The 26,395-nt window shown below is 38.3% G+C and overlaps 1 long non-coding RNA gene across 1 annotated transcript; it reads left to right on the forward strand.

Moving 5' to 3' along the window:
* The first annotated feature begins 333 nt into the window (after positions 1-333).
* LOC121663314 lies at positions 334-9,370 on the forward strand. The gene is made up of 4 exons (XR_006015597.1): positions 334-449; positions 1,567-1,676; positions 2,110-2,270; positions 9,216-9,370. It is a non-coding gene; the product is annotated as an uncharacterized LOC121663314 (long non-coding RNA).
* The last annotated feature ends 17,025 nt before the right edge of the window (positions 9,371-26,395 follow it).

The following is a 26,395-nucleotide window of genomic DNA, read 5'->3' on the forward strand; positions in this document are numbered from 1 at the left end:
GTTTTTGTTGGTTTTCTTTCTTTTAAAACTGATTCTGCCTTGTGCTTGCTTGCAAAGTGAGTGACTCTGTGACAGTGGTAAGAGAAAATGAGATGTAAGCTGGTATGGCTAACAACTCTGCTGACACTATTGTTCCAAGAAGAAGTTGTACTTTCTCCTAGTTTGTCATCCCACATTCCTTAAATCTATCTTTGCCATAAAAGACTGTTGAAGGACAAAACAGAAAATTCAGAAGCTTCTGCTTCTTTAATTATTTTAATGTAAATGTAAAAAGTATTAGCAAAGATTTAATACATCAGTCTGATGATTCTCATTTGAATGCTTTCTCTTTCAGTAATATCCTGCAGAAAATACTGATTTAGAGGAAAAGAATACCTATGTAAGAACAGCTCCTCTTTGGGCTTGATTCTTGTTGATCCAGACTCTGTTGTGTTGCATTACAAGAGCAGGTGAGTGGCAAAGGGTGTTTTTACACACCATTCTACATTTGTATCTTTTTGCTGTGTATCTTTCTTTTCCTCCTTGCTTTCACTCAGACAAGTCTTTGTGTGTGCATTGCATCTACATGATGCAAAATGTGTTCTTTCTCAAAGACCAGAGATGTTCCAAGAGCAAGGAAGAATCTGCCCTGGCTGCCTTCTCAATCAGGCTGTGTTCACAGTCTAGCACACTGATGTGTTTTGCAGTTACAAGTAAAATTTGCAAACTGAATTAGAAAAATACCTTTGATAAATTGTAAAGACTCTTGTGATCTAATCAGATAGATGGATGGTTGCTTTTTGTTTTCTATAATGCTCTGTTGTTCTGGATTATTTGCTCAAGATAGGCATGACTTTTTTTTATGAAAATTACTTCCTTGCTGGTGTTGCTGAAACATCACTTGCAATGTAGAATTGAGATTGGTTTGCCTCACTGACAGAGGCAGGTCTCTGCACTGGTGTTCAGAATATCCAGTCTGACTCCGTGGGTTGTAACTAATGGGACACTAACTATATTTCCACTGGAGAAAATGTGCAATAATTATATTCAAATGCTTCTAATTTTAGAATGTGATAGGGTGCCTTAGTGCCTTGTGTTTAGACCAGCTGTTGCATTTTTGTGACTGATTTGCTTTTTTCCACTGGAATTCTAGCAATTTGCTAAATGAAGGAAAGCATTTGAGTAAGGGCAATATGTCTTACAAGGTACAATGAGAAATCTGCTTCTGTAGCAGAATGCTTAAAAGGGATAAATGTGACAGATTAACCTGAGAGAAAAAGTCACAAGAGTATGTGAAATGCTGTAGTTTATCTTAAAAAAAACCTATTTGGTATAAGAAGGCTTGACAAAATGGTGTGTATTTACTCACTAGTTAGAGAGTTAAAAAATGTTTGCTTCTATCTAGAATGTGTTAGTCTGTGTAAATTTTGAGGAAGAGGGAATCCTCTTCAGGTTTGGGATAAAAATCAGCTTTTTAAAGGAAGACCTGAGTGCCTCTGAGAAGTGTACCAGGTTTTGGTAGCATGCACATCATACAGGTTTCTTCCCATATTAAATTGCTGCAGAATGAGAGTATTTTTGTTTTAGTTCTTCTTGTAGGTTCCATACTTGTAGGTCACTGTAGGCAGTGACAGATGCACTAAAGTACTACATGCAAGAACCAGAAGAAATGACACAGCAGAACTTGGATGTTAGAGGTAGGATTTAAGTGAAATATAAGTGACTTTTATGCCTCTGAGTGGAGAATGTACTTTGTAACTGCTTAAAGGGATTTTCTCTTTTGATCATTTCAGCAAAGATGTAGTCTGTGTAAAGTCACTACTCAGAGTTAACTTGAGGGAATCTAGGATGAACCTGCTTGGTTTTAACTAGAATTATTTAATAAGCAATTAAGCACTGCTGTCTGCATGCAGAACCGAAAGGGGGAGTGGTGTTTCAGAGTTTCTCTTGAGGAAGGAACTAGTTCACATCATGATACTGTGACTCAGCTTCCTGCTACACTGCCATGTAACGGAATAAGAAAATTTTGCTGTATTTTTTGAAATACAGTGAAAATGTAACAAATGTGATTTGCAAGAGGGTGTTACCTTCTAACTAGATGTTATGAACTCAGAATTAATTTTTTTGTAGGTTTTGAGACTTGTGACAAAAACAGCATTTGCAAGGTCAAGAGAAAGAACTAAAGGCTTCATGTGTAAAAACTTTACATTTCTTCTATTTGGAAAACCATCTTGATGGCAAACTGCGGAGTTAAAATATGCAAATGTCCTGTCAGCTTGATCATCTTTAAGGTAATCCCTGCTACATTTTCCCAAAGAAATGCTGGCAGCGCAGCTTTGAGAGCTCTTCATATTTCTCTAGATAACTGCTTAAGTGATTTTGGAACCAAATTCTCCGGTCTCTATTTCTAGGACTGGCTACCTGCTCTCTGGGAGTGCAAAGAATAAAGCTGGGCTTGTGTGCCTCAGATTTATTATCAGACTTGTCCTTAAGTTAAAAAAAAATCTACCACCTTTCTTTCTTCATACTTGTGAAACTGCTAAAGCTGTGCAAGAGCTGCCTGAGTGCTTGGACAGAAAAACCAGACAGATGGTTTCTGTTATCAAATTATTTGCCTTTGTGGAAATTGAGTATTTTGTTTTAAGAATACAAGTGGTTTTCACTTGGCAGATTTAGAAAAGTATTTTTGTTGTGGACTGGTTTGATGCTAAATTGCACAAGAACAAACTGCCATATTTTACAAAAGATGGAGCTGTGGGGTGCTTTGCTGAGTCTGCAGGGTGAGCTGGGCTTGCTGCATGCACTGCACTCTCCAGATGGACTTTAGGTACCAAGCATGGACTCGTTTTTGGGAATGAATGTGCTCTGGTCAGGTCTGCGCAAAGTGTCAGTTGTTCAGCTGAAGCACAGCCCTCTTTGAGTCTTGCAAAAGTGGCTCAGATCAGTAATTCATGGCTTTGCAATATGAACATATTTCAGTACTGAATGGTTCAGATCAGTAGCTCACCTTGAAATTGCAACATGAACTTGTTTCAGTATCAATTTTGTCTTCTCACATGCTGAAATCTGTCTGGGAATTTCATTGTGTTTTCAATTGCTTATGTCGACAGCTCAAGACTTTAAAGAGAAAAACTTAGAGAAAAGCTGAAACACTAGACAGTATTGCCTACATTGAAGCAAAGATTAAATTCAGCCTTGATATTGGAGTGTAACTTGAAATTGAAGTTAGTTTATGTAGGGGAAGAATTCTCTTTTGGTGTCTCAGATATCTCACTGAGGAAAAAATAAGACAAAATATTCAGTGAAAAAATTAAAGAGGTTCTGTGGGAGAAAGAGGATTATATCATCTCATCTTCTCAGGCTAGAACTTGCAATGAGGTGGAAAAGGCAGTCTTGTCTTTTATGGGCTTTTGTAGAAATACACAGAAATGCAGTTATTGCTATTAATATGCAAAGTACTGAAGTTATGTTGGGTGCAAGAATATGCCTGCAGGCCTGCATTAAGGGTTTGGAAGGTTTTATTGTTTGACACAAAATGGTGATGCTGAAGTTTCAGAAAAGTGGAAAAAAATGTCAGGAAATAAAAATTGCTTTTCCTCTGCTGGGATATTTAAGATTAATTATTAAATAACTCGGTAAAAAATTCACACTTGCTTCAAGGTAGTCTAATTGGATTTACTTTTATGTACTGTCGTATCTTACTGGAAGAAAAATTGAAGGTTTTTTGACAGTTTGAATTTAACTATAATAAAAAGAATAAGGGAATCCTCTCAGTGGTATGCAGTTTTACAGTATACATATAACCAAAATGAACAACCAATTAATTTCAAGTTGAGAGAAATATAGCTGCAAAACAGTCGTTTACTATTATTTTTTACTCCAGGTTTCTTTGGCTACTGTTTTTCATGGGAGAAATTTCTATAACCTCATTCTGCTGGTAGCTTGGACTTAGTTTAATTTCCAGAATGAATTTGCTTAGAGCCAGTTCTTCTGGAAATCTTGCCATATTATTTATGCTACCGTGGTCTTAAATAGTTTTTATTACTGGTTTTTTTTTTTTTTTCCCACCACTTTGAAAAATTGTATTTTCCGTCACTTTTTAGAGTTTCAGAGAGTACAATAAGAAATGAGTAGTAATATTTTAGACTTTAGTTGGTACCTAGAAGACATAGAAGGGTCTTTCTGTTATTTTAGTACCTGCTAAGAGATGAGCCATCTGGTAAATAGCAGCTCACAGCTTTGTAGTGACAGGTGATGCTTTTTAAAGATGCTTCATTAACACTAATGATATTTTTATTCACTGCTTTACAGAAAGGTGAGTAAATAATTTACATTTTACTAACATCGAGAGGACTGGTGAGCGTAAAGTACAGTCTGTTATTCCTTTTTTCAGGAAATGCTCTCTTATAACTTGGAAAGGTTTTTGGTTTTCTTTCTATTGTCTCATGTTTATGAAGAATATTTGAGAAGGAAACTGCAAAATTTCAGTGCACTGCAAGTTTCTAAGAGCTGGGATTTTTTTCAACGCACACTTTACTGACTTGAAAGTACTATAAAGTAATGATAGGCTATTCTGTGCCATTATTTGTGTCGCCATCAGCTGTATTTCTTGAGGATTCAGTGAAAAGACATTTAAAACCTTATAGTACTGTTGTACATGTTCTATATAAAGTGCAAAGGGATGGAGATAAAACTTTTTACTTTAATGCTGATCACAGAAAAGAAAGCTGGTTTTTGTCATGTTTTTCTTCGGGTTACTGATTTTTAGTAAGAGCCTTACCTTAAAGGGCTTCCACCTTTAAAACTCAACATGTTCATCTTCATGCTTTTCTTATTGGCCATAATTAATTTTTAGACTAAAATCAAACCTTTTGTTTTTTTTTATTTTGCAAGTCAGCCCTTTTATTAATGCTTAGGATGAGTCTCTGTTGCACAAGTAAAGTTATCTTACCTCAGGCAATCCCTGCTGTGCATCTGCAAGAAAACATTATTGCTTTGAAGTCCTGAAAACTGTGTATCCAGCTTTTTTGTCATTATCCCTCTTTTCAAGTATTTTGCATAGTTCTTTCTCCTAGTTGAAGCTAATTAATTATGCAAGTTAAACACTAGAAAGTGAGGAGAACATGCCTGAAATGAGGAAGGGTTGAAGTTTGTACTCTGCAAATAAAATAAAAATTAATCAGCATAATGGATTGTTTAGATTTTCAGTTTTGTGTCCATCCATGTGGCCTCCCCCTGCCCCTGATCAGTCAAACTTGAGGTGCTTTCACTGATAATGGCCCGATGTTCTCTAGAGAGGTGTCATCTGTCCCAAGAGCTCGGTGAAATAACCTGCTCTTGGCAGTAGTTTCAGACAGTAACCAGTGATGAATGTCTTCAGTTCAGGAAGAGAACTTGTGTTTTCAGAAGAGATTGATAATGAATAGTAACTTTAGGGAATTCATGGCATGAAGGGAAAACATGCTTGGTTCAGGGGGTTCTTTGTATCAGTGAAATTATTATTCCAAATCACTATTCTCTTATTCTGCTAGCTCTCCTAATAATTAAATATGTTAAGAATCTGAAGGAGGACTTGGCACATGGAGTCTTAAAAGGGAAGAAGAAATACAGTATTTGATTTTTTCAAAAGTAAGGGACTTTACTCCTGGCTTTCCCTTTTCTAGGACACTTTCACTCAGTAGCTGCTTGGGCTCTTATCTGCTCTAATGCATTTTCTTTTTATTCGTTACCCAGCTGAATTGAGGCATAGGCACAGAAGCTGATCTCTGAAAGGCTGCAAGTTCAAAGGCTTGCAATGGCAGGGTGGGGGGTTGCAACATTTCTGACTGCATTTACAGATACCTGGCATAAGCTTTTAATTCTATTTTTATTTAATGTCCTGCTTTTTTCTGTTTCAGAAATTACATGATTAGCCTCACTGAAGGTATCCAAGATATCTTAATTGCAAAAGGAGAGTCAAACACAAAACCACAAATTTGTATAACCTTTTATCAAAATCTGAGTCTGTGTCCTAAGTACAACTACAGCAGAGAAAATAAAGAAGACAGCTTAAAACTATTTGATTCCAAGGAGGGAGCTAGGAACTCCAGAAAATAAAATATGAACTTACATGAAATTATTATATTAAATGAGAAAGCATCTTGGAAGCACTGAAACGCAAATTACAATGTTCCTTCTGATGATTTAATATCAACTTGTCCTTTAAAGAAACCTAACAAGTCATTTTGCTCCATCATGCAATGTATGTATTACATCAGGGGAGAATTGGGAGAAAAAAGCAAGGAGCTGGAGTTAACCTGTGGACCTGCTGACAGCCTTGGTTTTATCATCTACAGGGAACATAGAATTACTGACAGATTTTTTCACAATAATTACAAATTAAAGTATTTAATCTCTATCCCTTCAAATGCTTTCCTACCACTTCTGTAATTTAGTCTTTCTATTAGGAGAATATACTGAGGTCCTGTTTAAGGTGTGTAGGGGTTCTGGGTGCCATAGAGTTATGTAATGTTTTCTGGAGTAGGGAAGGATTTTCAACCAAAACATTTCTGACAGAAAATGTAGTTGTCATTTGATGTTTCTTAAATCATTTAGGTTTTGTTGAAATTTCCTTCAAAATAAATAAAACAAAGGGGACCTGCGAAGTTCAGATATTTCTTTTTAAGAAAGGAGTTCTTAATTGTTTTATTTCAGAAATCTTAGTTTTACTTTGTGGTGAAATAACTTCACAAAAAAATAAACAGCAACTTCAAACAATGTTTAGAGTTGAAACAAAATGCCGTCATTATCTTAGTTTTTCCAAATGCACAGGATTAGTTATTCAGAATGTCAGCACAGTTCAAATAACCCACTCAAATAGCAAAATTGTTCTCCCACACCTATTTCCTAGGAATACTTGCATCAAAAAATTATTCTAGAAATAATTACTTGTTTCTGCAGCTTATAATCAGGTAACATGAAAAAAGGCCTCCATTTTCCATTGCAAAGATAATATCTGAGTTAGTATCTCTAAATTGGTAGGAATGTGATGCATCAATATTTGACCTGAATCTTCTCTGTTTTTATTTTTCTACTCCGGCTTTATCCTGTTCTGTACTTTCACCTGATACATATTTAAAACTTGCTACTGATGCAAAATTAACACAAAGATCCATCTCTCTCATCTGCCCTGGTAATGTTTTTCCAAGCTTTAATAGTGACTTCTTCAAAACTCTGAATGCCTCTTTTTTTTTTTGTTTGTTTGTTTGTTTGTCCCCACTCACTCACTTTCAGGTAAATGCTGAAGTCCTTCTGGGTTCATAACGTTTTTGCATCCTTTCAACTTGGCCAAACACAGAGGATGGTGAATAGGATAGGAGATAAATAGGATTGGAAATAAGAAGTTGCAGCACAGGAAGGACCTTCCTCAGTGCAGGGGGTGCACTTGGGTCACTGCTTTGTTGCTTTTTAGCTGTTCCTCTCTTTCTTGGCACTGCCCTTGGAACAGTCTCAGACCACTGCTCAGGTGTCCAGCTCTTTTCTGCTATGTTCCTTGGCAGCTGGACCTGTTCCTGGTCTTCTCTGTGATACAAATGCAACCCCTGTGTCTGCAGTGCAGGATTGTTGTGTGCAGTGGCTGGAAGGGTTTTCCTTCTCACACAGGATTTTGGATTGCTGCTGAGATCAGAAAGGGTGCTAGTGATGCCTTTTCCTCGTCTTAAAATCAAGAGTCAAACACGGTTAGAAGGGGAAAAGGGATTTTACCTTGGTATTTATTTTAAGGATCCTTAGGTGCACAGGTCAAATGCACCAAAATGCACACCGCAATGCACACCCCCAGAAGATCGGGTATAACATTATAGGTCTTACTAATTAGAATATCTATCAAAGATTCCCCAGTGAGAGGCCCAAGCGAGCCCCCCTCCCCAAGGAACCTTCCCCTAGATGGTTCTATCTTAGTTTACAGAATGTGTTCTGGAGAGGACCTTGGTGCTTAGGGCATTTTGATCCCTAACTACAAAGCTTCTAAAATGTTTAGTCTCTTAGCTTGACAAACAAGTCCAAGAATGTAGGCAAAAAGCACTAAGAATACAGAAGTTGTAAAAAGGTATAAAAGAAAAGGCAAAATATCACCATGGCATCACTAGTGCCAATATGAAAACACTGGGGTGACTAACTTGGGAGCAATACCTGCCAGTAAAATAGGGTGTTTCTTGATTTTCAGTTTGGATTTTCCAGCAATATCTGAGTGTTTCTTTGCAAGAACCTAAGCCACTGGGATTTTTGGGTTTTGGTTAGAAACAGAAGATCTGTGTTAGGCTTTTTTAAAGGTTTAAAACCTGAATGATCTCATAACTGATTTGCAGTACAGCCTAATCTACTACTGCCTGTTGAGTAAAGGTACTCAGAGGGAAACAGCATTATTTTAGAGTTATTTTCATTTTGATATAACTAAAAGTAACTCCTAATAAGAAGCAATAAGCAAGAGAAACGGACTTTAACTGCCTCACCATATAAAAAGTGTCATGTAAATTATCTTGAGAGAAGATGATTATAAAACATCTAAGCTTACTTTGAGCTTTGACTGAAATTTTGAGCAGTTGGTTGTTGCTCTGTTCAGTGAATAATTTCTTGAGGGTTTTGTGTCATGTTCTGCCAGTCAAAGTCAAAAACTTTTAGTGTACTTGGACATGTAAAGTCATGTTTTCTTTAAAAGAAATCTTGTGTTCAACTACTTTGCTTTGCCATGAGTGCCTGCACTTCAGATGGGTTTTTGAAGTGGCACATTTCGTGATCTGAGACTAATTAAACCAAGATCCTCTGCAGTAAAATACACACTTGAGACAGGAGAGTTCAGCTCAACTAATCATGCAAAGGATAAGAATCAAATACTAAAGCCTATTTCTTCACTCAATACAGCAATAAAGGTACATATGTGTGGTGGTGACTTTGTCTCTTTCAGTGTTTTCTCCCAGGTAGAGAAACTGTTCTGAAATAGGATTTCAGGAACATCCCTTTCAGGTTCTTTGTTTGCAGTATGTTCTTCCATGCCTTTTAGAAACTGCTGGAAATATTTCCAATAATTTAAAATGTTTACTTTTATTTTAATTGCATATTAGTGAAAGTTACAACTGTATTAATTCAGTCAATTTCAGTTTATAGCAGGTTGTCTTGTACATATGATCATCTTTGAAATTCTTCCAAGAAGGAAGATCTGCATTTTTACTAAGTTTGTCCCTAATTTTTTTTCCATGCAGGTTTGTCTTACAAGTTGTGAAACTTGTGCTGGTGAGAGTTTTTGTTAGTCAATGGTATGCTTCTGCTGAAGGAAGAAGAGAAGAGATGGGGAGCAAAGGATTAGCCTTCATTAAAAAACCTGAAATTAAAGAAGAAAGCTTATATTTGGCTCTGAGATGACTGTGCTTCAATCATTTCAGATCTGTGTTGTCATGTTTGAGCAGGAGGGTGGAACTGAGTGTCCCTGCTAAGTTTCTTAGGCAGACACGCAGCCTCCTCAGATCTCTGAGTAGGATTTAGAAGAGATGACTCTTTGTTGCATTTTTAACCTACTTCTTTCCTTTAAAAGATAAAACTGAATGATAGCATAGCTTTGAAATATTTTCTTCAATTTGTTTGTAGGAGTGACTATAAAATTTAAAACTTGTCATTAAGAACCTTTGCTCAGTTGAAACTTCCTAATAAAACTCATTTTTCTCTGAAGTTTGGTAGGAATAAAAACCAACTTAAAAACGTCAAAAGCTTTTTCCAAATAACAGGTTTTTTACTTTTTAGAATAGATTATATAAGGGTTTAAGATTTTGATTAATTTTCTGCTTTCTGTGTGTACTAGTTTGAAAACAAACCAGTGGGAGGCACCAAGTCAGAATAACAATTTAATGGAAATTAAAGAAAAGGAAAAAAAAAAAGTAAAAGAAAACACTGTCAAACTGACAGAGTCAAGGTACAACCTGACACCCTGTTAGGCAGGGTGGTGGTAGCAGTCTGGTAGAATGGTGGCTGCAGCCTCTGAAGCAGTGATCCTGTAGTAAAAGAGTCTGCTCTTCCTCAGGAAGTCCAATGGTGGCTCCTGTCCTCTGGAAATCCAGTGGGAAGGGGTGTCTCTGGTGGTCAGAGTCCCAGATTATATCCACGATGGGATGCTTGGTTCCTCCCTCTGGGTGGAGCATCTCACAATGGGGTAATGAGTCATGAGGCCAGGTGTTGATTAGGCTCATTAACAGAAGATAGTCCGGAGGGAGTTATCTCTGAGTCATGTGGCAGGACAATGATGGGCCATTAACAGAAAGATAGTCTGGGGGGAGAAGGCAAGGAAACACTGCCCCACCTGGTTTCAACAGCTCCTGAGGATGGTAATAGAATACACTGCAACCCAGGACACTGTGTAAGCTTAGAAAAAGATTTCCTGCATCTTGCAAGAAGGCTTCTAAGGTTGCTCTTAAATAGTGCCCTCCCTCTGTCCAGCTAAAGACTTTTCAGTGCCAAAATTACATGTTTATTAAACTACAGAGAAAACAGAAGAATAACTTTAATCTGAGTTTTGGGGAAATCCAGTTACAAATCTTGCTGTAAAAAAATAAGAAAGCATTTTTAGATTCAGGTATATTTATACCTGTAATATTCCAGTAGAGATGTGAGTCATATTTTCACTTTAAAGACACAATTATATGCCCTTTGGCAAGGAAGGAGTAAGCAGGAGAAATGTTCATATGCAACATGTTCTTTCTGGAGAGATTAAAGAACCAAGTGGATTCTTTGCAAAATATGTTTAAGAATCACACCAAGTTTAATTTTAAGGGGGATGAGGAGGAGGAGAGAAAAGAATTAGCTGACTAAATCTTTCCCTCAAGATGGAAGATCATAAAAAAAATGATGACACCAGCATCTTTCTTCTTCTTCAGAATATCCCATTTCTTTTAGTGCTAGTGAGTTTGGGGATTTGTGGGGATATAACAGTGAAAAAAAAAACTTACAAGACAGACAAAATAACCCAGTAATGTTGCCTTCTTGACTTGATGGGGATTTTTTAGAATGTCATACATTGTGAATTTTCTGTGGAGACTCATGTATACTAAATAAACTTATTTGTACAATGGCCAAAGGCTTGCAAAGGTGAAAAAGAGGATTTGTGGATCACTTAGATCAGCTTTTACCCACTGTCTCAGTTCAGAAGGGAGCTGAAATAAGTGAACCTGTTTATACTGATTAAAAGACAATATCTGTAAATGCTACAGTGTCTCCACAAATGAACCTACTGTGGTATCTATAGGAGAGGTTTTCTTGTACTTCTGCTTTTCAACTCTTTTCCAGACAACATGATGAATATCACTGAACAACTCTGCTTTTCTGAAATGTGTGATGCCTCTGTGTCTTTGACATAGCTAGCCAGATCTAAAACTTTAAAGTCTGTATCTTCCCCTGAGTGTCATTTCCAAATCAAAGGAATAGCATGGTCAGGGATGGTTGCCATTTCTGATCTCCAATGTGCCTGACACCTGTGGGAACCCAGCTCAGCGGGTGAAAGGAAGATGCTGCTGCTGAGCCAGATAAGGTAAATTAAGTCTTGTCTCGTGGTCTGCTCTTTAACCTAAACTCAGTTTTGGGGACAGAGGCTGATGATCACTTTATTTGTAAATTACATGTCCCAGTGAATCAGTGATTTTGCTGTGACCCTATGGTGATTTGAGTGGATATAGAACATACTGTACTAGAAAGTGAGCTGTCAGAGCAAGATTTACAAGACACTAATTTATGGAGGTTGGTTTGGGAGGTATTGAGGGATCCAGAAACCAGTGTAATCTGTCAAATCAATCTACACGATTCTCTAATTCTAACTGTATATGAGCTGTATTTGGCTGGAATTTAGTCTGCCTGTCTAGAAGTAGGACACACATTTTGGAAAAAGGAACTGCAAACAACATCTGAAAACTGTTGGCACAATATGCCTGAGTCTTTATGCAGGAAAATGTATTTAATAGCATGCAACTGGAGAGGAGAATATGTAATAACTGATTTCATACCATTGGGTGTGCAGGAAACTTGTCTAGCAAATGCAGGATAGAGATGTCTAAAATCAATGTCAGCCTTCAATATTGTGACTTCACCAATTATACTGCAATCTTACATATTTACTAATTTTGAGCTTAAAACCAACAATTAGAAATTCTCACTCGATTGTGGTGCATTTTAAGCTGTTCATTATATTTGTTATTTAGTCCAGACTTATGTGTCTGGTAAAAATGTGTTTGCATTACCAGCCTGTAATTTTAGGTAAGGTATTGTGCCTGTGGCATAGCTGGGCCCTGAACTAGAAATGTCTTTCTCTTTAACCACAAAGCTGCTGTTCTTGCTCATTGTTTTTCCCTGGGGGGGAAAAAATCCCAGGTCCTCTGTTTTATGGGTTGATTTCAGTAGAAGCTATTTTTCTAGTTTTAAATAAGTTTTTGCTCCCAGTAGGATTTTTTAATATTCTTTTTGAAGCTTGAATACATTTTCCTCTCCTAATTTTTCCCTTATCCATTTGACAGCTCTAGCTTTTTGTGCATTTTTTTTCTACAGTTGAAATAATTGTGAAGCACTTTTAAAATTTTTGATAATATTTTGTTGTTTTGGTTTTGTATGCTATATCAGTGAGCTGTGAATACAGAACCTGTTACCTCACCACCTCAGAAACAGCAGTGTCCTTTAGGCCCTAAGGTACAAAATAACAGTTGTTAAATTTAAGAGCTGGAGGCTTTTCTTTTACTTTCAGATAGAACTTTGCTGATTACTGAGGGTGTGAAGATGCCTTCTTTTTTTCCTCCTCTTTCACACTTGATCGATGGGAAGCATGGAGAACTCCCAGTATCTTCCTCCCCCATGTAAGCCCTCTATGCTTTCAAACTAAGACATTCTAAGTTAGATTTGGCTCGATAAAGATCTCGGAGAGGTTGAGCAAAAGGCAACTAGAGATGAGTGAGAAATCACCACTGTCTGGGAACAGCTGAAAATTCAATCTAGTTCATGTGGCCTCTGAGAAGATAAGACCTCAGTCCTGCAGTGACACAGTGCAATAATCTGTAGAGCTTTCTTGGCTTCACCCTCAGAGAGACCCTCAGACTGGGACCTGGCTGCTGCTTTCCCGTCTCCACAGGGCTGCTTGGCTGAAAGAAGCACAAGCTATTGTAGCCATTACTACTTTTATACACTTGGTGTGCATGTACCCTTACACGTATAATGTATATTTAGTATGCCTTAATAAAAGATTGAATATAACAAACAGTGGCAATGAAAATTACATGCTCTTATAAACATTTTTATTTTCAACTACATTTTGTGCTGTGATGCTGCAGAGGCATCTACAACATAATCAGCTCCGTAATAGGAGAAAGTAATTTCTCAGAATGATCCTAGAGCCCTTTGTTAATGTCAAGGATAATTTGGGCTGACTGATTTGATTGCTGCTCTTTTCCGGCAAGAGGTCTAGATAAATGAAACTGCTTGCCTGGATAATTTAGGCTTCTATGATTGCCAGCAAGCTAATGATGCAAACACAGCTGAAATAAAATTTCTGCTTTATACTGGAGGTTAAAAAAAAAAAAAAAAAGGAGGGAGGAAAAAAATCCACTAAAACACCTGCCGTATGGATGTCAAAACAGGGAAGAGCCATTTGCCAGTCTCAAGATAGAAAGTGGCTTGCATGTTATCTGAGACGTTTCAGACAATTGGCCTTTATAGATCACTAGGACACTGTTTTATGTTGTTGCAGACAAGTGATCTATTCCCTTCTGCTTTCTGCCCTTGTCGAAACAGGCTGTTAAAGTTTAATGGTTTTAAAGGAGGAAATTTTCTTTAAAAAAGAGGAAGAAAATGAAGCTCTGCAGATATTTACAATGAACTTAGTATTCTGCAGTGATTTTTGTGGATTGAAGTTACAGCTTCTTCATTTAGAAAATTTATGCATGAATCGCAGTACATTGGCTCAGACCATTTCTTTCTGGCGTGAGTACTTTGGAGAAAGAGGGGTTCTGGTGCACATATTGATTCCTTATGTCACATACAGTTCTGTCTGGGAGTAACAGAGCTGAGTCTGTTCCTCAGCTGCACTACTTAATGAGGAAATATTACAGGCCTTGAGGGGTGGGGGAAATGAAACCTAAAAGTGTTATTATATTTGGCTCTTAAAATGCTTCAGAGGCCAATTCATCATTTAGTTCTAGGTCAGCCTATTCCTTATTACTTGTCATTTTTTTGATTTCTTGTTGGTTTTGTGCTTTTTCATTACTCCATCAGGATTTACCAACTATAAGCAAGTTTGCAAATTACCGAGGTTCAAAGCAGAATAATTTGTAAAAAATTGTCTTTGCATGGATTGTTTTAAAGCTGTCTGTGTGAAGTGAGTTTTCTTCACTTCAGGTGCTTTGATTGAAGACATCCAATTTCTGAGAAAAACTGCACCTCATTATGAGCAGAAATGTGACATCATTAGGAGTAAAGCAAATCAGAGGTGTATCAGTGACTAAATAGCTCAATGAGTAGTGTAGTTCTATCTCTAATTAAGTGGATTTACAATGATGAACTTTGGAGCTGATCAGGGCATATTATTTATGCTCCTTACTGTTGTTCATTTTAATCTTTCTGCAATGCTTCCATTTATTTTCAAATCCTTCTGTCTTACAGATCGTAAAAGTCTAGATTTTTTTTTTTTTTTGGTAGCAATGCTAAAGTAAGTTGGGCTTTATTAAAGTTTAATTCAGTTTTTTATGAAATTTTAGGAAATGGCTTGAAAGCTAACAGGGTAAAATGTGTATGTGTCATATATGCACATTCATGGACTAGATATTGTTTAGATTAAAAGAGGTGCTTGTGTCCATAATGAATATGATTGTTTATTAATAACTTTACAAAAAGTAAAACATCTGTTTTATAACTTATTTATTGTTGTGGTATATATGAGGGATCATGGAGTCATGATTTTCTTGCAGAGAAGGAAAATTATAACTTCTCTTATATTCTTATGAATGCTGAATATTTTTACGTGTTATTATCTTGGACTTTTAAATTGGAAAGTTTGGAATAAAAGTATACACATGTAACTTCAGATGGGGAGCAGTATCCTTCAGTACTGATTTTGATCTACAAATAAGCCACAGGTATCTGTTCAGGCCTGAACCTGTTGATCAGCTCTCCACCATCAGATTTCAAATCTGAACTCTAGTCTGGATTTTCTCTACAAATTTAATTTCTCTGCAAATTTAATAACTGCCTCTCCAGCTAGGTATGGCCAGAGTAATCCTCCCATATTTTGTTCCCTAGCTGCAGGCTGTAATTTTCAGCTTGGCTCTTGGGCGCCTCTACTTGCGTTCTAGAGAGGCAAGGCCATCTCAAAAGCCTGGAATGCCCATAGGCAATAAGGATACCTGCGAGGGATGTGACAGTATTTTTGAATGAGCAATTTGGATGACAGCCCTAGTGTAATAGCAAAATTGACCCAGCTCCTTACACCACTTTTTCCTTAGAGATTCCAGGTTAAAATAGGATACAGAAACATTACAATCTGTACTTAAGAATGAGTGAACTTGATGGGTTTATATTCTCAGAAGCATGACTATTTTTTAATTGCATCAACTGATTTAATAGAAATTACAGTGTTTCCTTAGAAACCTCACCTTGTTTGACATACACAGTTAATCAGCAGACAGCTTTGGGATGAAATGCTGCAGCCTAATGAGACCAAATCCTGATTGTGCTGATTAGTAATGAGAATTTGTAAAAAACTGGGCTATCTGATCAGCAGGATTGAATCAGCGTCTGTTTGGCTGTGTGTACACATGGCAGGGAGTGGGGGGATGGGGGGGGGGGGGGGAACCCAACTTCTTCCAAATACCTTGGTGACCAGGAAGTACAGAAGGCAGCTGCCCTGGCAGCCCCACAAGCTCCAGCCATGCTTTGTAAACACAGTCATTTTGAATTGAAAGTGCTTCCCAGACGTTCAGTGAAGTTAGTGAATGCAAGTCCATTTCCTACGATGGCATTTCAACTTTACTGAAGTTATTTCCCTAATCTCAAGTCTTCCACTTGTTGCAAAAACTGGAAATCTCCCAATTTCAGACTCCTTTTTCCAAAACAGGCTGCTGGACAATGGATCATATCTGATGGCCTTGGAGACCTGAGATTGATACCATGATTTCCTGCCTTTAAGACAATCTGGCTGATGGATCTGACATAAAGTCTTTCCTCTTTCTTTTGGCAGGGTGACAGATATACATTTTCAGGAAGCCTGTGGAATCTGAGAAAAATTGTAGATGACTGCTTTGAGGTCAGCAAAACACACACATTTATAAATGTACACACACATATACGTAGGTACGTGTGTATAGGGACGGTTTTTTTCTTCCTATGAAACTTGGCTGAAACAGAAAGCTTTATATCAGTTTTCTAGCACCAGAAACAGAATTCACTTAACTGTTCACAGTGTTTTAGGACAGGTGGTGAAATTGAATAACTGTAAGGGAAATTCAGGTAAGAGAACATAATTACCCAGACTGGATTGTGGCCAGTACATTAGAGCTAACAGTTTCATTTCTGTGGAAAATGCTGTGGGATTTTTAAAGGCAATTTGGTTTTATCCTGTATTACAAATATTGCCTGTTTTTATGGCTGTATGATTTGAAGCTTGTATTTGAGCCTAAGGAATATTTTTCAGTGGATTCAAGACTGGGGAATAGCATAAAAAACCCATGGTACTGGTGTAATCAAATTTTATAAATAAAACTGTTAAATTTTATTTGATCCTCAACTGCTATAGGGCAATTTGCAATTCTTAGGAAGTGTGCTTTGTGGCTTGTTCAGTGTGGATCTAACCCTCCTGTGCTGGCAGTTATCTTTTTGTTCTTGAAGGAAGGTGTGTGAGTAATGACTAATTCATGAGCATATTAGAGGATCTCAGCGTAGGTGTGGCTGTTGAGTAACAGAGCATGTAGAAACAAATCAATCATCTGCTTATAAATAGTACAAAATTAAGTGCAGCCAAGTTTCCTTACAGGGATTTGTTACCAGCAGAAGGAAATGAAAGATAAAAGAATAGCAATGATACCTAGTTGTGGGCAAGAGCTGTATTATTTTAAAGACTGTCCTCTGCTACAGTCTGATTCCGATCTGTGTTCTGTTTGTCTTAGTTTAAACTAGTACCAATATTGTGGTCAGTAGCTTTTTAAGAGCTGAATTGAGCCTTTTGTTGGTTTCAGGATTGGTTAAACTAAACAGAGGCATTAATGATTCATTTGAGAATCTAAATAACGAAGGCTGTTTTGAGTAAATATTGTATGCTGGGTGTTCCTAAATTTCTGTCCATGTTTTTAGCAGCTTTGTTTGGAATCTGGTCAAATATGGTGATAGCCTGAAAAAGCATGAAAAGACAAAAAAACATCAGAACAGTGTCAGATGGTGTGTTGGTTTTGCAGGGCCGGGTTTTTGGTAGTGGGGGGGCCACAGAGGTGGCTTCTGTGAGAAGCTGCTTGGAGCAGAGCCAATCCCTGATGGCTCTGAAGATGGACATGCTGCTGGCCAAAGCTGGCCCAATGAGAGCTGTTGGTAACACCTCTTTGATACCATGTTTAAGACAAAACTCAAGACAAAGTGGGGGCAGTTTTAATTCCAGCCAGAGAAGAGGAGAGGTGAGAACATGTGAGGGAAACAACATGGACACACCAAGGTCAGTGAAGAAGGAGGGGCAGGAGGGGCTCCAGGCTCCAGAGCCAAGATGCCTCTGCAGGCCGTAGCAATGACCATGGTGAAGCAGCTGTGCCCCTGCAGCCCATGGGGATCCACGGGGGATGCAGAGATCCACCCACAGCCCGTGGGGGAGGTGCCCGTGCCGGAGTGGGTGGGTGCCTGGAGGAGGCTGTGATCCAGTGGAAGACCCAGTGGAGAGAGAGGGCCCTGCTTCCAGGCTGGAGCAGCCTGTCCTTGGAGGACTGCACCCTGTGGAAAGAGAGAGCCATGGCGCAGCAGTTTTGCACTGTGTGCCTGTGGGAGGGTCTCAGGTTGCAGCAGTTTTGGGAGGACTGCGGCTCGTAAGATTGGAACCATGCTGGAGAAGTTTAGGGAGAACTGTCTCCTGTGGGAAGGTGTAATAAATGGTTAAAAGTTTTTTTTGGGTAAAAAGAAGTTAATATTTACTTGTTATATACAGTTAATAAGTTGATTATTATTGCGACTGTACGGGTGTAATGTTGCTATGTGATCGCTAGATGGTGACACCAATGGGGGAGAGTAATGGGTCTATAGAAAAGGGGAACATTCTGGTATGTTCTTAAGATGACTTAATAATTTATGATGTAAACATCTTGAGGAATTATTGGTTAGGGGGCAAACCAATCACTCGATGCCCCAGAGATTGACAGAGCTGAACACCAATGAGGACCCTAGCAACGAGCCATCAGAGGGAGGATCTGAGCTCCACCAATCATAACATCAGAGAGACTGTAAAACGGCCCTGGAGCTCAGCCCCTCGCCGGCTGGGGGTCTTCCTGAGGAACCTGAGTCTGAAGGAACACCCTGTGCGTCGCACTGTTGTTTTTTTCTGGGTTGCCGAGTGGGACTCAGGCTTATCTCGAGTCTCCGCTTCTGGTTTTTCTTTTTAAATAAATGAGCAGACTTTACTCCACCCAAAAAAGTCCAGGCTCCGTTTGTAACAAAGGGACCCCACGGTGTAGCAGGGGAAGGACTCCTGAGACTCTGGGACTCTCTCCCAGAGCAGCGGAAGAAAACCTCGGGCAACGAACTGACCAAACCCCCATGCCCAGTCTCCCTGCACTTTCAGTGGGAAGGAGGGAGGAGCTGGGGGAAGAAAGGTGTTTTTAAGGGCTTATTTTACTTCTCATTATCCTCCTTTGATTTTGTTAGCAAAAAATTCACTTTGTACCTCTAAGCCAAGCCTGTTTTGCCCATGGAGTGTTTTCTCCCGGTCCTTATCTCAACTCATGAACCCTCCATTAATTTTTTCCTCTCCTCTGCCCAGCTGTGGCAGGGGAGGGTGAGTGGGCAACTCTCATGGGTGCCTGGTGTTGGGCCAGTGTCAAACCACAACAGATGGAAACATGAAAGCAAATAGTGTGGCATTCAGGCGCTGTGTAGGGCACAGAATTCTTAAATTGTGAAGGTATAGTAGTTTCTTTAGTAAGTTTGCTAAACTACTCATGCATCTAACTCTTCCCCAAACTTGACTTTTATAGCAATTTTTATTGCTATAATGTTCTCTCCAAATAAAAACATTTAGCTTTGTCAGTTCCCTAACACTGGAAGGTTTAATAATACATGTAATGTTTTAAAAGTTTTGGAGCAGTTGGTATTTGCTTAGTCTCAGTTTGGAGAGTAGTATGGTAATGAACAAGTGATGCTTGAAAGGTCACAAACTAAACAAATAATTCAGGCATTTGTAGTTTATTCCCTAATTAAACATTTTGCTGAATATTTTTTCTGAATGCAATGTTTGTGTGTGGTGTGATGGATTATTTGTCTTCTTCCACTTAATGATATGAAAATACTCATTCACTTCTGCATGTTGACAGTATTTAACCTCTTACAATAATCCTATCAACAAACACACTACTGAACATTTTATGACTAAGTTTCTGAGTTCTTCTATGAAAGTATTATTTAAACTTGCTTTTACAGCTAGGTGCAATGCCCTTGAGATGAGCTGGTGTCACCTCTTAAAACAAAGCCCTGCAGCTTTTATGCACAGTTTTGCCAGGTGTATTCTAGGCAACAGAACACCCGATTACATTTATTCTCTGAAGATGATTGTGGCAAACCTAAGGTCAAGGAGAGTCCACAGGGAAGAGTGGTAATCTGCATGCAAATTTTTTTTGGTTCAAATCAGGTTTGTCACATTGACCGCTACTGTCCACTGCCCAGGCTAGCTCCAGCAGTGTGCGGCAGGAGTGGGGAGCGGCAGGAGTGGGGAGCAGCCGGAGGCACAGAGCTTTAAAGTTGCTCCTCTGAAGCCTCTGCTCTACCCTGCGGAGCACCGGCTCCAGACACTGTAGCAGCCAGCAGCCCTCCACGAAGGGAGAGATAAAAAGTAGCGAGGGGCTTGCCGCGGGAGGTAATCCAACTTTATTGAAGGGTATCCACAGAGGACAAGCCTCAGTTGCAACGTGACCATGCCTTACAAAGGAGGGTTGAACAAGGGGAGTAAACCAACCAGGGACCAATAAGCGGATTAGGAGGGAGGGATGCTGGAGGGATGGACTCACGTCTGGTCCAATGGTCTTGGTGGGTGGAGGGAAAGGGGTCACATGCCCCAATGGCGCATCCAGGTTTAGGGGATTTCCAAGAGGGGAGGTATCGGAGGGGGCAGGATCTCGGGGGACTGACGGGGACCATATAAGGGTAATTAGGGAGGGCTCAGGTGATGGACACCGAACCTTCGGGAACAACAGGAGGGGTTTGGGTGATTGATAAGGAAAGAGCCAGATCAAGGGGAGGAGAACAACCATATAGGGAGCACCGGGGGAGCGGCTTGGGTCTGGGGCAAACCAACTGGGACTAGGAGTGGGGAAGGTAGGGATGAACCACTGGGGTACAGAACTCATATGAAAATACAATAAAAACCTTGCATCACCACACAGGTTGATTTTTCTTATTAGACATTTGAAAGTTTATACTTTGGGGAGGAAGAAACATTTCATGGCCTTACCCTTCAGAAGTTCACAATTTATCCATGGCTAAAATATATTCCAAATGTTAAATGTTAACTCAAAATCGGATTTAGCAACTTTGAAATACTGACTTTTGACTATTGCTATTTGAACTATCCAGGCAAAATACACTCACTTTTCTCAATATTTTTATTATGAATAAATCATCTATGTTGCTTTGACCGTATATGTTGTAGTAATCCCTGCTGCAAGTATAAATCAGAGAAAATCCAGGAGTTTTTCACACAGAGCAAATTGGTGCAAACCACTTATTTTCTTAGGTTTGTAGTTGGTTTTCATGTTATAATTTTGAAGAAAAACTGATTTTGTTTTTTTAATGTCAATTTAACTTTGTTCTATGTATTGATTGATACACTCAACCATATCAACCATGTATTAGTGGAGTATTGCAGATATACATCGATTATTTCCATGTATTTTCACTATTCACTATAACTAAATTAGAACTGATGCCAAATCTCCATTGCAGAGCTTTCAGTCTGGTTTGACCTTTGACTGTGAGTTGTGTTGCCAGAGAAAAGGCGCACAGGTTGCTTTTGGGGGCAAGGTGGGAAGTAGCACTGAAACATTAATCAAAGGTTTCTCATGAAGCGGGAGCACACAGGAAGGGGAAAGCACTGACAAGTGTTAACTTTTTCTAAGGCTCTATTTCTGCTTCAAGAAGCTGATTAAAAGGAGGAGCCTAAAAGTGTTCTGGCATTAGGGAGTTTAACACTGAGTTTTTTAATTCTAAGTAGAACTCACTGAGGAGCAAACAGCTCTGGTTGAGTTCTCTGACTGTATTTTTTCCAGGAGGCTTTGTGGCCACATGCCTACATAGATTTTTGATGTCTTTCCCCTCTAAGGCATCCTCTTCCTCATTAAAATTCAAATGGGTCAGTTAAGCTGAGGTTTGACAAGTATCAATGTCTTGATTTTTTCCCCCCCCCCCAAGGTCAAAAGTGTTGAAAATACACAAAAATCAGTTGGAAACAGGAGCTTCCAGGGGTTTAGGGAATATTATCCTTGTAGGATATCAGCATTACGTAGTTTCGTGTCCCAGATCTGGCTCTTATTTCTCTGTAAAGTAAGTTATAAATGAAATATTATTATTTTTACAATTATAATTTTACAATATTATTATTATTGCAATTATACAATAACATAATGAAATGTTATAAGTGAAGGTCAAACATTTTGTCCTGTAACATTTCCTACAAAGGACTGACAGCTGTCCTGTGGTACAGGACAGTTTGCTGTAAAATAAGGAAAATTAAGTTTTGAAAATAACTTTCCATCCTGCTTCAAAGCATTCTGACATAGTAAGTTATTCTGATAGGGATGAGTCCCTGGAGACGTCTTCCTCTGTCATCTCCCAGTGCATTTAAAGGGAGAGCTGGAAATGATAGAATTCCTTTTCTGGGAAAAAAGAGACATATTGAAAAACTTAAAAGGAGAAAAAGCCAAAGACAAACTTTCTCAGATTTCATTATGGATAGTTTTAAAATTTTAGACTTCAAAAGTTAATCAATGATAGGAAGCAAAATGCAGAGTAACCACATCAGCAAGTTCCTTCAGATAAGAAGTGGAATAGAGAGCGATCAATTCCTGCCTCTTAATTATTGAGGAATAACTGCCCAACTTTGAAAAAGGCCTCAGAACATCCAAATCCAGAAGCTTCTAATTAAGCGGCTGCTTATGTAATGGTAAAGTAAACAGTTGCCTACATGAGCAACAGGCACATGTACCTTGGAGATGGAACACATAAAAACATTCTTCTGATCACTGAATTTTACAGCAGAGTTGATGAAAATTATATTAATTAGAAATTGTAGCACGGAGTTCTGAACCCCTCTACATCTTATTTATAAATACTTTTTTTTCCTGCTATTGATTTTGAGTGACATTGAAGGAGAACTTCCATTGTGCTCAAGCTTATGATTGAAAGAAGACAGCTGCAGCTGATGTTTTAAACAGTTCTTAACAGAAAGAATGACAAAATTAATACAAAGATTATGAGCTGCAATTTAATAAAAATACATTAGATTCTAGCATTCATTTTGATCTTCCAGTGCTTCACTCTTAACCACAATGTTATTAAATGCTTAAACTGTGGTACAGTTTCTAATAAATGTGTTGGTTGAATTAAGTTATAAATAATAATACTTAGCAATAAGCATTAGTTACCATGATTTTGTGTAATAGAGATAGTATCTTGAAACTTCAGTTCTGTAATTAAATTCTTTCTATTAAATGCTCATTGAAATTTTTAATTGAAAAAGCACAGTTTCATTATACAGAATTGCCATTTATGAAAGGAAGGGCTGCCAAAGATGAAAGCTTGTGTGAAAAACTACAAAGCACTCTGGAGAGTCCACGAGTACAGGTACTTTGAAGATCAGTTACATTCAAAACAAACTCAAACCAAGCAGGCACCTTCACACTTTGCCACATCATTGACTACTTGTTTAATTGAAAGGAAAAATATTTAATTTCCTTCCTATGGACCAACCGATAGTTGATAAACTAACAGTACTCTGGATCACTTTCTGTTCTGCCTCAATACACTGCTAAGCAGGTTCTCATTATTTCCTGCAATTTAGAAGAGACAAAAAGAGTCTATGATTAAGCTTTAGTTGCTTGTATAGTACCTGAAGCTCTGGTAAGGGACAAAGTGGCTTCTCATAGACCTTGAACCACTTAAAACAAAAAGGAAATTTTGCACTTTAGTCACGCTGAGAAGGAAGCTATATGCTGTAGCATAGAGGAATCTGGATGTAACAGCCCTGTCATTTTGCAGATTTTTCCTTTTCTCAAGTCTAACACAGTATTCACAATGCTTTGGCTGTATGGCTTCACTGGGACTGTGTCACAAGACCCAGTAACTGGTCCTTCAGTATGAGTCAAGCTTTGTGCAAGGAGAATGAGGATGCTGCAATTTCATTTTTATTACCTTCAAATCCTTCTTTCTACTCCACTTCTGTGGTTGGGAAGCCTCAGTACTTTGCTGGTTTTAATATAGTTACTTTAAATTATGATACTTTATTCAGTGACTTTTTCCTCCAGTTTTGCAGCTATTTTTCTTTCTCTAAAAAAATTATACATGAGAGAGTAGAACTTAGAGCATTATTGAATATCTGCCTTTAAAATGAGTTCTTTAATGATTTCTGGTTTGGGGTTTTTTCCACTTCTTATTGCAATTCTTGAATGAAAACGTTCTAGGACTATTTTGATGCTAAGCAGGGACCAAAAGGAAATTTTTATTCTAGTTTCATAGCTTCAACTGGCTGATTTTTTTTGCCTTTTTCCCCTCCTGCTGTTTTGATAAAGCTGAAGTAATTCGTGAAAATATTACTTAAAAACTTACAGTTATTTAGGAACTGTGTATATATATAGGGTACTCGAGGCAGCCACAAGACTCTTTGATCCAACTGATAATGGTGTCTGTATACGGATCAGCGATACATTCAGATGGTTACAGTTATTCAGTCCTGTTGGGGTCTTAAATGATCATTAGTCATGTACATTTCTCTGTGGTATGTATGTAAAGTCTTATAATGCATTTCTTATCCACAGTGTGAGTTATTTTCACTCTGAACTACAGAAAATAAAGGAAATCAAGTAAGATTTTTGTGTATATGAATTAGGCTTGCCTGACTTTGTGACTAGAGAAATACGATCTCTCTGCTAAATCCTTAACAACTGATTTTTTATTCCCTCAAACTCTTTTGAAGAAGCTACAAAAAATGTATCTTTGCTTTTATTTTCTTGTACTTAGATCTAATTTGTATTCCCAAATTAGAAGGAGGTGCCTCTAGATACTTCCTTACTTGGAAAATCAGATGTTCAAATGATATGTATTGAAGGCACCATTTAGAAGTGTAGTCGCAGACAACTGCTGGTTTATGGCTCATGGAGTGTGGGATTTGAATCCTGGTTGCAAGCTTACTTCTGATGGGCTTTCTGCTTTCACTAATTCATAGCAGTGGAAAACTTTTTGCAATTTTGCATGTAACAGTTTGGGTTCTGTTAAACCAGTTTGGCTTGCAGGGCTGTGGAATTAGTTCTGAGACCTTGCTACTGAGCTTGTTCACTGCTGCTGTTCTTCATGTGGAAGTGGGTTTATGCTCTGTGCATGGCAGAGGTCATTCTGTGCAGGGGGGACACCAGGATGACTTTCCTGCAGTGCCCTTTGTTACTATGGTGTGGTGTTTTACAGTGAGGATGTGTGGTAGATCCTCTATCCTGGGGTAAACACTGCATTTCCAGCTGAGGGTGAAATACTTATTGGGGTGTTGGGGGGAAGAAGAAGAAGACAATCCCAGCCTATGTCTCTGCATGTGCAACAGGTATTTGTACTGCTGTACTTCACTGTACTTCACTGCATGGCTGAAATGGCAATTATGCACCATCTTGTTCAGAGAGTTGCTAAAAGATTACTCCAGCTTTGAAGAAAACTGCTTTGAACAAGCATTGCCTGTCAATAGCATTTATCTTTTACTTGAAGGTATCTCATAACAGTGTGGGCAAAAAACCCAAGTATTTTTCCTGACGACTTCTATTCCCTAAGCTGTGTGTGCCAAATTTTGCTGCAGACTGCTGTGAGGTTTCCATCACTTTTTAAGAGCTCCCTGAAGGATGCCACAGTTGGAATCAAACCTGGAAGCCCAAGAGGTGCCATTAGCTTGTCTTCCTTATTTAGCTTTCCAAATGTTTCAATGGGAGTTTAGTACAGATACACATCAAGCAAGTACATTCTTCTGGGACCCAATTTATGCATAAATACTGTAAAGATTCTGCAAGAAGTCCATAATCCAAGAGCTTTCAAGAAGTATCCAGCAATATAGGTTTTGAAATGTTTCTTTGCTAAAGAATCCAAATTATTTTTGCTGAAGTATGGCATGTACTCTACAAAATTAATTTTCTTTATACAATTAATTTTATATAATGACTAATTTTATGGTCTTCAGGACAGAGAATTTAAAGTGCCTCTTGTCTGTAAGAAAAATTGTAAAAATTGTGTTCTATGTGAGCAGGTAACTGCTATCATGGTGAAGCCATAAGATCAACATTTCCAAGAAAATATGGAAATATTATATATTATTATAAAAGCTTTTCTTTGGCTTTCCCAGCCATTATCTGTCAGGCATATTTACATGAGGTTTTCTTCTCTGCCAGAAAAGATGAGTGCTGGCTGCCTGCCTTATGTTCCTTGGCTGCATTACCCAGCTGCTGTGGCACTTGGATTGACTGGTTGATGGTGGGGCTGAGAAGTCTTTCAGATTAGTAATTCAAATTGTCATTTTGTAATGCTGTGTATCTATATCAACATTCATTTTGTGTTGTAGATTTAAATCACATTTAGGAGAGAAAAGTGCTGGGCTATATAATGGGAAATGCTACTTTTAATAGAAATCCCCTTTAAGAAATGAAATCAACCTTGAACAAAAACAATGCAAAGTTATTGAGTGATGTTAACGCTCCTCCTCAGCCCTGGTCACTCTTTTTTTGACCTTGCAACAGCATCTGCTTTGTGGTAGCCCTGGTGCTTGGGTGACTGCAAACTGACCAAAGGAAAATGGGTTCATGGCTTACATGCTCACAAAAAAACTATGTGCTGGTGAGATCTGGGGTGGGAGTCAAAAAGACCGTTTATTTCAGGAAAGAAAGAAGGAAGAAAAAGTAACTCCAGTTACACAAAAATCTGTTTTGTTTCTTGTGGACCAGGGAATGAT

This window comes from Corvus kubaryi, unplaced genomic scaffold (genome assembly GCF_017639235.1).
Source record: "Corvus kubaryi isolate FWS band 111438036 unplaced genomic scaffold, C.kubaryi_AGA036_p1.0 37270, whole genome shotgun sequence".
NCBI classification, from domain to species: domain Eukaryota; kingdom Metazoa; phylum Chordata; class Aves; order Passeriformes; family Corvidae; genus Corvus; species Corvus kubaryi.